This window comes from Medicago sativa, chromosome 7 (genome assembly GCF_051527215.1).
Source record: "Medicago sativa cultivar Bolivia chromosome 7, Bolivia_mono, whole genome shotgun sequence".
Taxonomy (NCBI): Eukaryota; Viridiplantae; Streptophyta; class Magnoliopsida; order Fabales; family Fabaceae; genus Medicago; species Medicago sativa.
The window spans coordinates 35,274,822-35,287,263 of NC_140755.1; the positions used below are offsets into that span (position 1 = coordinate 35,274,822).

The 12,442-nt window shown below is 39.5% G+C and overlaps 1 pseudogene across 1 annotated transcript in view; it reads left to right on the forward strand.

Annotated features, from left to right (window-relative positions):
- LOC146905907 (beta-amyrin synthase-like) overlaps positions 1-12,442 on the forward strand; it is a 38,977-nt pseudogene extending 26,535 nt beyond the window's left edge. The window contains exons 3-16 of the transcript XR_015020628.1: positions 6,193-6,378; positions 6,959-7,048; positions 7,185-7,382; positions 7,535-7,619; positions 7,728-7,894; positions 7,971-8,162; positions 8,265-8,378; positions 9,704-9,823; positions 10,115-10,237; positions 10,576-10,632; positions 10,733-11,099; positions 11,200-11,283; positions 11,627-11,710; positions 12,064-12,442. The product of XR_015020628.1 is annotated as a beta-amyrin synthase-like (transcript). The remainder of the gene's footprint in view (positions 1-6,192; positions 6,379-6,958; positions 7,049-7,184; positions 7,383-7,534; positions 7,620-7,727; positions 7,895-7,970; positions 8,163-8,264; positions 8,379-9,703; positions 9,824-10,114; positions 10,238-10,575; positions 10,633-10,732; positions 11,100-11,199; positions 11,284-11,626; positions 11,711-12,063) is intronic.

Genomic DNA, 12,442 nt, shown 5'->3' on the forward strand with positions numbered 1-12,442 from the left:
AGGGTACTACTGGCCTACCATGTTGAAAGATGCCCAAGATTACGTAAACCTTTGCGACAAGTGCTAGTGACACAGGGACATGCACCTCGCACCCCCACTGAGCTAACATCACTGGTTTCCCCTTGGCCCTTCGCATGGTGGGGCATTGACCTTTTGGAACCATTCTCTAAAGCCACTGGATAACTTAAGTATCTCGTGGTAGCCATCGACTACTAAACAAAATGGATCGAGGCTGAACCATTAGCAAAGATCACTGCTAAAAACGTACTTCGTTTCTTCAAAAGGAACATCTTAGCAAGGTTCGGAGTACCAGCCCTAGTGATATCCGACAATGGAACTCAATTCACAGACCAAAGATTCCAAGACTACTTAAGGAAGATCGGAATCAAACAAAGGAGGCTAGACACAACCAAAACTAAGTGGGATGAAGAGTTGCATACGGTCCTTTGGGCCTACAGAACTACTCTCCACTCCACTACTGGCGAGTCACCCTTTCGACTCACGTATGGGACAGAGACGGTCATACCCATTGAGCTAACCGAACTCACATGGCGGACTGACGTCAACACTGACTTCCCAGCCAACACGGCGAATCTACGTGAAGAGCTCGAATTTGTCGACGAAATCAGAGATCTAGCGGCCTTGCGAGAAACAGCGCTAAAACAAAAAATAGCCGCTCGCCACAGGAAAAAGGTCGTAAAGAGAGAATTCGAAGTAGGCGACCTTGTCCTTCGGCGAAACCAGAAGGACTCTGAGGAAGGGAAACTCGCCGCCAACTGGGAGGGACCTTACAGAGTCTGAATGAAAACCAGAACAGGGGCTTACGGGCTGGAAGATCTCTACAAAGGCACAATTCTAAGAACTTGGAATGCCGAAAAGCGCAAAAAGTATTACACTTAGATGGCAAATGACGCCAAACTACTCTAATGTACATACTCAGTGCAACATAACGAACTTCTCGAACAATTAAATGGAAGAGGAAAGTCGTGCCACTCCGAATCCAAAAAATAAAAGGATAAGAGAAGTCTACACAATAGATTTTCTTACTCCTCAGTATGTACGCTTACTGCCGCGACATCACTGCTCGGCATGTTAAGTAGAACCCCAGCTCGCGATGGGTGATTCACGCCTCAGTGCATCGAACCTAGATTGATTTCTTCGTTCATCCGTTGCTCTACGTCCAAAACACAACTTTGGACACACATTCAGATAAACGATCTCTTGGATGTGAAGTACTTCTGACAAATACTCCGCGTAACAGTCAGAACTTTCACGCCCGAACTCTTCCTTGCAAAACAACGCAAAGGGTAAAACATTCCAAACAGAGCAACTAATGCCTGGGAAGAGAAAGGCAAAACTTGGTTCAAAACAACGAATCAAAGTAACAAGGTCGCTGGCGGGCATGCAAAACTCTCCAGTCATTATTTCACTCCGTCGAAATAATGACTGCCGGGGGGCAGGCCATCCCATCTCAACGGACCTACACCACTTCAAGCCTCGTCTTCCAAAAAGCGAGCATCAAAACACAGTTGGACACTAAGAGCATACGAAATGTTACATTCTGTAAAACATGCAAGACGGACAATTCACTCTCAACAAATACTTCAGACAGTAGCCTCACACAACGAGCATTCAGATTCAAAACATTATACTTGAAAATAAATCATACATTTTCAGACAAGTGTAATTGAGAATAAACTAATTATATTGCAAAGGTGCTAAAACTACGAAGGGCGCACAATGTCATTACAAGCATGGTTGTTGAAGAAGATATTAATTATAAGGCCTCCTTGGCCTGGGCGTTATCAACATGCTCTCCATCTTCCTCCAAGTCTGGGGGAGGCTCGATCACTCCATCTTTTACATCACTAAGATGGTGAATTCCCTCGACAATCAGGTCGACGTCAGGATTCACCACCTTCAGCTGAGCCATTGCACGATCAAAGCCAAGCTTGACGGCGTCCAGCAAGCTTCCTTCAAGCTCACCAATCCTGTCTACAAGACCAGCACGCCTCAAGACAGCCGTGTCTTCCGCCTCATCCTCTCCAGGAAGGTCCGCCTTCTTCAGAGCTTCCTCCAAAGACACCTTCTCCTCGGTCAGCCTCCGGGAAGAGTCGGCCGCCTACTCAAGGGCAGTCTGAGCTTCAGCCAATTGCTTCTCCATAACAGCAAATTGGCGGTCACGCTCTTCAGCAACGGACCTCTTGATCCTTGCCTCTTCCTCAAGAGCAGCGACCTTAGCGGTCAGAGCATCCCTCTCCTGTGCCAATGCATCGACCCAGATTTCACCCTTTAGCGAAGCATTGTTCAGGGCCACGGCGACCTCCAAAGCCTTCACAGTAGCAATAACCCCGTCAGATATCACTTTACTCCGGCCAGCTGGGCCCAAGTCCCGGATAATCTTCAGCTCGGGATCGTCTAAGAAAAGGGTAGATTGAGGGCCGCACAGCTCCGGCTCAGACCATGCTTTGGGAAGTTGAAGGAAGTCCCCCCTTTTCGAACGAACAGGAACTGCCCTGATCGAAGTGGTCTACTCCTTGGAAGGTCTTCCCATCTTCTGCTTCTTCGCAGGCTCACACTCCAGCTCTTCAGAGGGGTCCTCGCCTTCCAAGTCCACCACAGGACTTGAGGTAGAGCCAGGACCAGAACCAGCTATGAGGTGCTCCAAGGACTGGATATTCTTGCGACACTTCTTAGCGGAGATCTTCTTGCTCGCTGCATTCACAAGGGCGCCCAAGTCTTTCATTTTACCTGCAAAACATAGAAATGAAAGAAAAACTTGTTAGACATGGAGAACAAGGCACAAAAACAAGCTGATTAAAAGTTAAAAGAAGGTAAAAACTACTAAGACAGCCCTCGAAGTCCTCTGACGTCAACAACTCGTGGGTATTGATGAGGCAGGGCTCCGTTACCGGTGTTCCTTCCGCGTTCATCAATGGGTTCCCCCGTTTGTCAGTTTCGACCCTCTGAGGGAGAGACTGAAAAAACGCCCAAAGTTGTTGGCGCACATCTATCTCCTCCTCAGTGAGACTAGCAAGGGTTAGACTGAAGTCCCTCGGCTCATAGCCAAGTGGTTTTAGGACCAACACAGATGAAAAAGAGGGCGGCGTTCCTGAAAACCTTCCTTCGCAGCTGCCAAAAGAGTATCCAAAGCCGCCTCACTCCTTGGTCTTACGAAGAAGAAGCGCTCTTTAAAACTCCAAACTTTCCCAGCAAATATCTCAAATATCTTATGGGTCTGACGAAAGGAAACCAATCTGCGCCTCGTTGCATAGTAAAAAAGGAGAAAAAGACATTCTTGGAAGCAGGAATCTGGAGGTAATCACACAACAACTCGAAAGCCCTCATAAAGGCATAAGAGTTGGGATGAATTTGCCAAGGGGACAACTTGGTCCAACGAAGCATCTCTCGCTGGAAGTTGGAAAAAGGGAGTCGGAAACCCATGTCTTTGAAAACCACTTCATACATGGGAAAGACATAGTTTTCGTACTCCGAGCACACCTGATCAGAAGTGCTCGAAAGAATCAACTCCCAATCTTCCACTTCACCGATGGTCCAAAAGGGAATCTCACCCACTCCATCAGCAGCAAAAGTCGACTCCGTTTCCAGGGGATCTTCCCCCAACCAAGAAAAGACAGGCGCAACAGCTCCCTTGTTTGCCATAAAAGACCCGAAAAAGTAAAGGAAAAAGTGAATCCAACATTCAGATCCACCCTTCCTTCACCCATCAGGACAACCACGGTGAGGAAGGGATCAAACACCACCGCTAAAGATTAAGAGACAAAAGAAAACGACGGATCTAATATACGCGTCGAGGAAACCGATTCTCAGCGGACATGCCCAAAGCTTATGAATGAAACTAAAGCCTGTCGCCAATGTTTTTTAACACATACAGAAAGCAGACATCAAATCCTAAGAACTCCTCACACAAGGCGGAAGCCACCGTAACAAACGGCGGAAACCACCGAGTCGGAGTAACTTCTACCCTAAGAGCATGCATTTCTATTGTTTCTTAAACAGGAACTAAAGAAATCAAAACAGGGAAAGAAAAAAAGAATCATCTGAACATTACCTGTTACGATGGATGAACTGGACTTGAAAGCGAGAAGTTGAAGGTTTGGAAATGCTTTGCATTTGAAAGAATTCTTGGAAAAACTTCTAAGTTTCTGAGAAATGAGAACACAGTGAAGTTCCAAACAAAAGTTTGGACTATTTATACTCGTTTCGCAAACCTCCCAAAGGTCATGAGGCCCCAATCCGGTATCATCCTTCGCATACGACTCTCCACTCAAATGGCCTGTCTACGGCCCTGATTAAATCCAATCATCCATCCAACGACTCTGATCACTTGTAGCAGTTCTCTAAACTTAGGATTAAATCAACGGTACTGATGACACCTTGGAAACACAAACCAAGAACACTCTACAGACTATAGGTACTCAAGTACTACAATAGCCTTTATACGTGTCATACAGAAACCAAAGGTCATGTCTCCTCGATTTTTCCCTCAAGACGTGGGCATTAATTACGGAATGACATTCGACCAAACTTCCTGGCGAGGGAATCTTTCTATCTGATCCTGCTCCGCCGAACACTCGAAAACCGAACATAACTCATCTTGTGGGCTAACTTACTCGACTAGAGTACAAAGGAGATTCTGAGAATAGCGAGCGCCCAGTCCTCATGACACTCTCAACCATCCCTACAAACAGTTCCCTAATTCGGTGACATCTTCATATCTGGCGAGAAAGACTCATCCCACTCTAGCACAGGAGAGCACATCAGAACGAATCTCCTTCCATGACCGACCACGAACGATCAAAACATCCGCACTTAAGTTATCACTCTTAGTCAAGAGCAACGGCTTGGGGGGCTACTGTTCTGGACCGGCCAAAAGGATCTTTGGCCCATTTACTTAGGCCCAATACAATCCAAAGCCCAAACTCCACGTTTGGCAACATTACTTGCGACACACCCCTTCTCCGCGAGGGGGGGTGCACCGAGCGAGCGAGATCGGTTCAAACGAGCCACAACGTCTCTCTGCACGTTTCCGCAATAAACTCTCTGGCGGTTACACTTCCCACGATTTCGTAACCGCCAGAGCTAGGTGTGCCACTACAACGGCTCTGCAGCCCTCCACCTCTATAAATAGGGGACTCACTGCAGTCCACAAGGTAGAACCTATCTCTTCCTTCTAAACCTTCACTCTCTGATCTCTACTAACTTGAGCGTCGGAGTGCCTGCAGGTACACACCCCCATCCACTCCAAGAAGCATTCTGAAGCATTCCACCACCGTCTAAACCACCACATTCAGAGCGCCGGCAAACAAACATTTGAGTAAAAATTGATTAGGCAAAACAGTTTTGAGTAAGGAAAAAAAAGGATTGTATACAATTGAATAGTAACCCATCAATTGAAAAACAAAGAACTGACATGGATTACGAAAACAAAGAGTTGGAAAAAATTGAAATGGTTATAAAGAATGGAAGCACACACATGGTATATATGTAGAGAATGGAGTCGATGTTATAGCAGAGAATAGAGTTAACAGATTTGTGATTTGGTGGGAGTCGAAGGAGGGTGAAGGATGAGGAATAGAAAGCGCTTGATAAATATATGCTATCATGTTGCTAACCCATCAAAAACCAAAGGATTAAAATTACAAAGGAGAGATAGGATAAGATTAGTAATGGGTTAAATTTATCATATCTGTTGGTGCATCAAACAACGGATATAGATGGGATAAGATAGTTTTATCATATTCTGTCTCTTTATCCTGCGCACCAAACAGGCCCTTAATATTTATTTTAACCCACCTTTAAGAATGTGATTTAATAGATTCAAGCATATTTAGAAAAATGATCTTCTTTGATTATAAAAAAACATAGAATGGATTCAAGCATATTTAGAAAAATGATCTTCTTTGATTGAAAATGAACTTCTTTGATTGAGAAAATGCCTCCTTCCTCCAAACTTCCATTTGTAGGATCTATCATCCATCATGCATTTGCACAGAAACACTAACAAATTAAGGATGGAGACAACAATATTTATTATTTTAAAAAATAGCCCCCCTTTTGTTAGATCTCTCAATCCATCATTAGATGTTATATAGTATATGCACAGTGAAATTTCATTATCAACTTCATTAACTATTATACATATTTCATTTTTGCTTCTTGGCATTGTAGGTTCTTAGAGAAAATAAATTTAAGCAAGCGATTGCTGGTGTGAAGATAGAAGATGGAGAAGAGATAACATATGAGAAAGCTACAACGACATTGAGAAGGGGCGCACATCACCTAGCAGCATTGCAAACTAGTGATGGTCATTGGCCTGCTCAAATTGCTGGTCCTATGTTTTTCACTCCTCCTTTGGTGAATACTTATCTTTGTTTTTAATAAGCTAAGAGTAGGCCTAACCCATGAAAAAGAAAAGAAAAAAAAAGACAAAAGAAACAATAAAGAGTATTAAAGGGGATAGTAGGTTAATTGTTTTTAGCTAAGGGATAAAGGAGCTAAATTATTTGACCGTTAAAAAAAGAAAATACTAATCTAACAACTAATTACCAAAACATTATATTTTTAAAAAATAAAAAAAGAGTATGAAAAAAATACTCTCTCCGGTCTCAAGTATATATAAGGTACGTATGTTATTATCATGTATTTTTTATATCATAATGGCACGCACGCACGCACACATACAATAACACAAGGGAGTGATAGTTTATGTCCTTACTTGCATTACAAGTAACATGCTAAGTAAGGATTAATTACACAATTAACAGTAATATTCCTAGCAGTCCTCTCTTAAACTAAACACTACTATAGAAAAATAAATTTACAACTTGGTTGTCCCGTGCATTCTTCTTCTTTGGTAACTTGGAAGTGTCAACGGTGAACCACTTGTTACTTACTTTTGACTATTTGATCAAGCTGGATGAAACACAAATTTCAGGTTTTTTGTGTTTACATTACGGGACATCTTGATTTGGTATTCCCACAAGAGTATCGCAAAGAGATTCTTCGTTACATATATTGTCATCAGGTACATATACAGTTACTTTATGATCCAATTTCAGCATACAAATTCACCCATTTGTTATGCAAATATATATGCTTGTTTTCCTTGATTAGCCATGAAATTTGAGATAAAGTTCTTCATGTGGTGGTTTCTTTTGAAGAATGAAGATGGAGGGTGGGGTCTACACATTGAGGGTAACAGCACCATGTTTTGTACTGCACTTAACTATATATGCATGCGAATTCTTGGTGAAGGGCCTGATGGAGGTCAAGACAATGCTTGTGCAAGAGCAAGAAACTGGATTCGTGATCACGGTGGTGTAACACATATACCTTCATGGGGAAAAACCTGGCTTTCGGTACAATTTTTTACATTTAGGGTTTAGGTTTTTATCAGATATAAAATTGTTATGAAACATGAAATCCACGGAGAAACGAGAGAAAATATTCAACTTTGTATCCACTAACTATTTACTACTATATATCCTTCAAATGTTTTCTTTATCTGTAGATACTTGGTGTATTTGATTGGTCTGGATGCAATCCAATGCCCCCAGAGTTTTGGATCCTTCCTTCATTTCTTCCAATGCATCCAGGTTCAATTAGTTGATTATGTTTTGTTAATTTATATTATGTGTGTGTGAAATGAACAAACATTGACTTGATAGTTTATTCTATCTCATTTTCACATTAATTAATTGTAGGTAAAATGTGGTGTTATTGTCGATTGACATACATGTCTATGTCTTACTTGTATGGGAAGAGGTTTGTGGGTCGAATAACTCCACTCATATTACAGTTGAGAGAAGAACTTCATACTGAATCTTATGAAAAAGTTAATTGGTCGAAAGCCCGTCACCTATGTGCAAAGGTGAAGGTCATAGTTGTCTTTAAATGATAACATACATAGGAGGGGTAAATGATCCATTTTATGCCGTATTATACAGGAAGATCTTTATTATCCCCGTCCTTTGATACAATATCTGATTTGGGATAGCTTATACATATTCAGTGAGCCACTTCTCACTCGTTGGCCTTTCAACAAATTGGTAAGAGAAAAAGCCCTTCAAGTAACAATGAAGCATATCCACTACGAGGATGAGAATAGTCGATACATAACCATGGGGTCTGTAGAAAAGGTAAGAATCGTCATAGGAATTAAACATATTGATTATTTAGCTTTTCATTGAAAAATAAAATAATTTCAAATATTCCATTATTAACATATATATAGTTATCAGGCTTTATGTATGCTTGCTTGTTGGGTGGAAGATCCAAATGGAGATGCTTTCAAGAAGCATCTAGCAAGAGTCCCGGATTATTTGTGGGTTTCAGAAGATGGAATGACCATGCAGGTGCGTGCGTGCGTGTGCGTGTGTGAATGGTGTCCTATGTCTATTTACAAATTTCTTCATCTGTCCCTGTGAAAGCAGCAAGTGAGCCTTTAGTTGTTTCAAAGCTTCGCTTCTATCTTTAAGGTCCCGTGCCACTTCTTCGATCAACTCTTCACTTAGTATAAACCTGGAAACAGAAGGAAGGGCTCTCACATATAATACCTCAAAGGAGCATTGCCCACTGATGCTTGAAATTGGTATTATATATGTATTTTTCCAAGTGAATGAAATCTCTATACACCTTTGTTTGACCATCATACTCCTGGTGATAGGTTCTCATGCGTAGTTATGTTCCTTGCAACATGAATAGTTCTTGCCAAAAATTACACATGAAAGTAAGATCTATATTATGATGGAGACCGGATCCCAGTGAACTTCATTACCTTCGAAGCAAATATCTCATCTAAAGATCTTGTAGAATAAGGGTGTTTAAAGGGTACAAAATGATCATATTTACTCGATCTATCCACAATCATCCATATGCTATAAAGAAAGAAGATTCCTCTTCTCGCCAACAAAATTGCTCCTCCTTCCAACAAAATTCCAACTAGATCATTTCCGTTGCGACCTCTCCATCTTTGTCCTCCCCTAAAATAAAAATTATGAGATTCCAATCAAAAAGATTATTTTCGATAAAGCCGAGGACTTAACCAAAACTGCAAGAATATTCCTTTTTCACCAAAATCAGAACCAGAGTAGCACTGATCCCTCCCTACTCACGAATGCACACACCTGTGTAATTTTGAAGTATTTCTCCTCTCGAGCAATCCACCCACTTGGATCAGTGCCCTCCAACATTGGCAATTCCACTTTCTTGAACCATTTCCGTTCGCCATTGTTTGTGTGTGATTGATGGTTGATCCCAATTAATCCTTCCTTTTCCAACCAATACCTTTCTCCTTCATGAAGGTCTTGAGTAATGTGTTTATTTCTTCAGTGTTTTCAACTTTCGCATGTTGAGTAGAATGCCCAATAGTTGTTTGCTTCAAGAACTCGACTGCAGTGTCCATGTTATCCATGTGTTGCTCCAATGTTGGCATGTTTAGACAAAATTGGCAGAGCTTAGAATATTCAAGATTAGAATAGGAAGAAAGACAAATTTTTGGATATGTGAGTAATAGATTCTGTTATTGCTTCACAAAGGGACTCTCCTTTTTACAATCTGACTTAATATTTATATTCTCCTAGATTATACATGTAATATAGGATTAATTATTATTACTATTGTAACTAATGTGATACATTCAATAAATAATTTTTTTTCAATCGCAATACATACAATGTAGAGTTTTGGTAGCCAAGAATGGGATGCTGGGTTCGCTGTTCAAGCTTTGCTTGCCACAAACTTAATTGAAGAAATTAGTCCTTCACTTGCCAGAGGACATGATTTCATTAAGAAATCTCAGGTATAGATGCTTAATATTGATGACATAATGACCGTTCTCCTTCCTTTAATTTACGAAAATTAAACTCCCAATGAATCATGTTTATCCAAATTTTAAGAAAAATTTAATGATTACTAAATAGCTAATTACCGAGCCAGTAAATAATAATTATAATTAGTACTAATATTATATTGTTCTAGTTATAGCACATTTGATTTACTATTATCTACTTAGTTGTGTTCATCATCAGGCCTTTGAACAATATGTGTGCTAATTTTAAAATCCAATGAAATTGATACTTTTATTTCACAGGTTAGGGACAACCCTTCAGGAGATTTTAAGAGTATGCATCGTCATATTTCTAAAGGCTCGTGGACTTTCTCTGATCAAGACCATGGATGGCAAATTTTTGATGGCACCGCAGATGCTCTGAAGGTAAATAACAATATACGCTAGATATGCACAACTTAATTTGTTAAAAACATGCTTTTAAATCACCACAAATATAAACTCTCTGGTGTTTCAGTGTTGTCTACTTTTATCAATGTTGCCTCCAGAGATTGTGGGTGAAAAGATGGAACCAGAGAGGCTATATGATTCAGTCAATCTCTTGTTGTCGCTCCAGGAAAGTTCTACTATTCAATTTTTAGCCCTATATTTTTCATTGATATATTGACTACTTATTGATCTTTCAATATGTTACTTCGTCAACGAAAATGCGTGAATCGTGAAAATGAGTTTGACCATTTACTTTTTTTCTTTCATTCTTGCAGGGTAAAAAGGGTGGTATGTCATCATGGGAGCCGGCACGAGCTCAAGAATGGTTAGAAGTAAGGATTGTACTAATAAATATAGTCTTGTGTAGTCTCATTAAACACACAAAACACTCAAATTTAATATAAACTAATTAACTTTGTTATTTATTTGCAGGTACTGAATCCCACCGAATTTTTCGCAGAAATTGTAATTGAATATGAGTATGTTGAGTGCACTGGACCAGCAATTCAAGCTTTAGTTATGTTCAATAAGCTATATCCAGATCATAGGAAGAAAGAGATAGAGAATTTCATTGACAATGCAGTTAGATTCATTGAAGATACACAAAAAGATGATGGTTCATGGTATGGAAGTTGGGGAATTTGCTTCATTTATGGTACTTATTTTGCTCTTGGTGGTTTAGCAGCTGCTGGAAAGACTTACACCAATTCTGTTGCGATTCGTAAAGCTGTTCAATTTCTTCTCACAACACAGAGAGGATGGTGGTTGGGGAGAGAGCTATCTTTCATGCCCAAAAAAGGTTCATATTGAGTTATTATTAGTATTACTAATCATTCTTCAACTTCAACTAGAGTAGAAAATTGTGATTATGTCTTATTAAATTACTAACAATAATGCAGAAATATATACCTCTTGAAGAAAGCCAACAATCAAATGTTGTACAAACTGCATGGGGTCTCATGAGTTTAATTTATGCTGGCCAGGTATGCTCTTCATGAATTAAAGGTCAAAATACTTTTTTTAGGGTCTTGCTAACCAGTGGCATCAGGGCATTAGTTAAAGAATCTACAAATAGAAATTTTATCTTGTGAATATAAGATGTTACTTTTAAACAAGTAATGATTACATAATTTTTTCATCAAAATTTACTTTTGGATGCTTAAACATCGCCCTTGAAGCACTAGTTATCATTCTCATTTTTTTTAACCAAATATCCTCTGCACACAACTGTTTCTCACTCAAATTAGGAAGACCACAATTATTACCATAAATGCAAATGAATCTTAACATTGGTGTTTTTCTCTTCTTTCTAATTCTTGTATATAGGCAGAGAGAGACCTTACTCCTCTTCATCGTGCTGCAAAATTTCTCATCAATTCCCAATTGGAAGAGGGTGATTGGCCCCAACAGGTTCATGTTAATTAATACTTACATATTAAATAATGAGGCTCCTATTTATGCTTAGCTCACAATACCGAAATTGATTATATAGGAAAGAATGAATTGTGTCTTGAAAAACAAGCCAGTAGCCTTGTATAATCAAATAAAAAAACAAAACATTGTGGGTAGGTGATATCTTTAGCCACTTGTGTAGTGATTAATTTACCATCTTAACTTTGTCAAGACACTCAAATGGGGACCAAGAAAAATATAATTAAAATGCATATGCATGCATGCACTTACCATGAAATCAAAACTCAATTTTTTTTTTTTGACAAAAAAAAGACCTATTATTAATTTTAATTTTGTCTTATTTATTGTAGGGAATCACAGGAGTAATCTTCAAAAATTGTATGTTGCATTACACAATGTATAGAGATATTTTCCCATTGTGGGCTTTAGCTGAGTATCGTAGATATGTTCCATTGTCTTCCACTGGAGTTAAACTTGAAAAAAAGATTTGAGCATAAAAATGACAAATGCATATCAATAAAGAAAGATACAAGCAAATAAATCAATCAAGTCAAGACTATTTCCTACGTGTATTGATTAGTTTTTCTTTCATGTTGGATTACATATGTATAGGTAGATGTGTTCTTCCATGTATGCTTTCTAAAATAATGTCTAATGTAACAACATGTCACTAAGTAGCTAAATAAATTCTCCTAGAAAAAGTACCTGAATAAATTACAATTTTAAGTA